Raw genomic sequence first — 3,565 nt, forward strand, 5'->3', positions numbered from 1 at the left:
CGTGAAGAAGGGAGCAAGTTGCATGTGGGGAAAAAAACGCGCCTGATTTAAATGTCACACCTGAACGCTCACATCCTTTTAATTATGTTTGAAATTATGAACAATGCTCAACATCATGAAAATTAAACCTTATTTTCAATAAGCAATCCTGAAAAATATTTGGGGGTGCTTAACTTTTTTCCAGGTGTATATATTAACATGTCAGTCAACACGATCTTAAAACCTTGTTCTCATTTAAAAAACAAAAGACATTTGCTTCCATGAACTTTCCAATTCTTGTAGGAAAATACTTAGTGAAATTATTATTTCTTTTGATTGAAGTTAAGTATAAAGCCACACAATGGGCTATCTGTGCTCTGCCCACCACGGGTATCGAAATCCGGTTTCTAGCATTGTAAGTCTGCAGACATACCGCTGTGTCACTGGGGGATAGTAACGTTTCTACATCTTGATAATTATTTATTCTTTTTTTATATCACACCTAGTGATCTTGAGATTTATATGATAAATTACATCTCGACAGATACAGTGAGTGGCCGCTTTATTGCCTAATATAGGATTGGACTACTTTTCGCAGCTCAACTCGGCGTGGCATAAATTTCAATCATATTATGTAAGGTGCCTGATTCGATTGTACCCCTCTCGTCGAAGAAGGATGGACATAGGATTATGACGAGAAATGAAACGTTAAAAGTCATCCCAAAAAGCTTAATCAAACTGAGATTTGACGAAGTTGCTGTATTTCCTTTTTAAAATTTTGGACTTCAAGAGCATGACCGATTTTTCAATATCGTCTTGAAAGATCTTGTCCATCAGAGTGGAAATGCAACAGTGTGGTCGGCATGATGAAAACAATGTTCAGGCATATTCAGGAGGTTATTCGCCTTTTCTAAAGAAATAAAAAAACACAACTCTTACCACGAGAACATTCTTTATACCAGCATATATTTATTTTATTGCCAGCATACTAGTTATTAGAACACTCCTCTTGTTTCCTGTTGTTCAATGTTTACAGTTTGAGTTTCTAAATGGTCACCGAAGTTTTGCTTTTCTGTTTACAACTGAGATGAGAAGTTTTTGATTGGTTGTGGCTGTCACATGACAGTTTTTCTAATATTCCTTACCTAGTATGGGTAGAGGTCCTTTGAATACCTGTTACCCTTAATGAAACCTGTCTGTCCTTTGAAACACACTCGGATGCCTGTTACTCTTAATGAAACCAGTCTGATTATATTTTTCTTTGGTCAGTCACCAGTGGTTTGTAGCCATAGTTTTTCTTTGTAGAAGCAATGTTCTTTTTCGGTTGACACTAAAGGTAAAAAAAACAAAAGGTCAAAGTAACGATCCCAGATAACAACTCTTTTGTCAAGGACCTGTCATCATCCCTCTTTGAAACTCGAAGAGATTCTTTCTCATATCCATTCTCTTGCAGTGTTAAACGTTATATGACCAAATCACCGCAATAACCTTATAACACATTATACTTACTTTTCACAGCCGAACAGGTGATGTGTTCTACAAATATAGATATAAAAGTTTTAATACAGCGATCAGTTACTGTAGGATTAATAATAGTTATATAATCACTAATACCTATCAGGTGATAATATAAAACAGAGAGTTCAGTTTTCCATTGGCAAAAATTAAACTTACTGTTAACAGGACCGTTTTGTCCAATGGGCAAACGGGCCCACCGCGCGTTGCAAGTATGATAATAAATAATAAAATATAAAGTGAATAATAAAATAATAAACCAGCTTTTTAAAAAATATATTTTTCTTTATTATTTCCTTAATTTTTTTCATCGACAATAAATTTAATTTACCAGTTGTATGTACGACGATACTTTAGGGCCATTATAATTGTCGTTATTATAAATTTGCCTTTCGACGGGAAGAAGAAGGTGTGTGTGTGTGTGTTTTCTTATAGCAAAGCCACATCGGGCTATCTGCTGTGTCCACCGATAGGAATCGAACCCCTGATGCTAGCGTTGTAAGTCCAAAGACTTGCCGCAGTCCCACCGGGGGACGGAAGAAGAGGGGACAGTGGTATAAGTAAGCTTCGCAATCGTCCGTGCCAAAAGGAGTGGGGAAGGCAAATCATCCAGAATCGTAACTACAATTATAGGGAAATAAACGTAGGGGCCCACTTACATTTTATACTTATAAAGTAATAAAAAGTGTTTTTAAATTATGGGCTGTTTAAATTTTGTTTCGTTTGTTCAAAAGTAATGCAAAAAATACTAATTAGAAAGTGAAATCTCTCTAATTCTTGGTGTATATGTGCTTAAAATACACAAAGGCCACGTGAAAAACAATTTCCAAAAACAAGGTTTGTTAAATCAGGCCCTAATCGTGCACAAGTTTCTTTCATAAAGTTTCTAACAAGAAATCGGAGGTTTCGAAGTCATGTCATTTTACTGTATTTTGTAAGTATTTAAACCACAACGCAATTTACAACAGAAAAACAAAATATTTTCTAATTCACGCTGTAATTATATGTAGTCTCACAGAAAACGTGACCTATAAAAATTAAATATTTCTACTTTGACTTGTGTACTTATAGTATAGCGAGATGACATGAGTTAAACAATTGAAACAAGAGAGAATTCTCAATAGCCGCGGCACTTGAAATTCTTTTCGGCAGAATTAGAGTAAATTTATCTATGAGGTCTTCTTTTTATTCTATTTTATTAGCTATATTTTTCTGCGCCAACAATACCAAGCGTGGGGCGCATGCATACCCGATTCTGTTTTATTACTCATCAGGATCTCTACCAGCCTACCCTCAATTTGAAATTATTCTGGCAGGGTAAGAGCAAAGTAATGTATGAGACCTTGGACGTGATCAAATACATTAATCGAAAGGGTTTGACCTCCTGAGTTGAAAACTGCAATTAGATCTCAAATCGGTCAAGAAATGACAGAGCTATGAGCTAAAGGTTTGTACTTGAAAAGAAAGCAAAAAATAAATATAACTCAGAGCCGTTCTACGAGGCGCTACGCCGTTGCTAAAAAGAAAGGTTTGTTAGTCGTTACCTAATTATATTTTTACCTTTATTATAATATAATGCAAGAAAAGGGAGCCTACGAGGTGAAAGCTTTCGGCTTTGGCTTGTACATGGAGTACAGCGAAGTTTGTTTGTTGTTAACACAAAACTACACAATACGTTATCTGTTTTGTACCCAAAGCAGGCATTGAGCCTTATAAGCCCCATACTTACTGCGGAATCACCGGCGGAGGGGGACAAAGATTACAGCAAAGAAACTTCGAATTTTAGAAAATTAACTTTTTATTTTAGTTTTCATAATAACGAGTGTAATAGTTGGAAAAAAGAGGGATAAGTTAGTAAAAAGCTACGCAGATTTTGCGTTTAGAAGACACATAGTACGTAAAAGAAAGTGGCAGGCTTTAAAAAAAAATGTCCGTAAACTCTGCATTGGTTATGAAACCGATTTTTTAAAATTCTCTTCCATCAAAATTTACTTATAATTATCAGCTATATATAGCTATTCTCTAAATGACAAAAAAAATAAATTCTGCTTATAAATAAATAAATGTGTTG

At 35.1% G+C, this 3,565-nt stretch overlaps 1 protein-coding gene across 1 annotated transcript in view; it reads right to left on the reverse strand.

Annotated features, from left to right (window-relative positions):
* The window catches only part of LOC106463908, a 150,389-nt gene extending 149,086 nt beyond the window's left edge, over positions 1-1,303 (reverse strand). Inside the window, exon 1 of the mRNA XM_022391547.1 lies at positions 1,125-1,303. The gene's annotated coding sequence lies outside the window, so the exon portion shown is untranslated. The remainder of the gene's footprint in view (positions 1-1,124) is intronic.
* Positions 1,304-3,565: the final 2,262 nt, after the last annotated feature.

Source organism: Limulus polyphemus, unplaced genomic scaffold (genome assembly GCF_000517525.1).
Source record: "Limulus polyphemus unplaced genomic scaffold, Limulus_polyphemus-2.1.2 Scaffold1514, whole genome shotgun sequence".
Taxonomy (NCBI): Eukaryota; Metazoa; Arthropoda; class Merostomata; order Xiphosura; family Limulidae; genus Limulus; species Limulus polyphemus.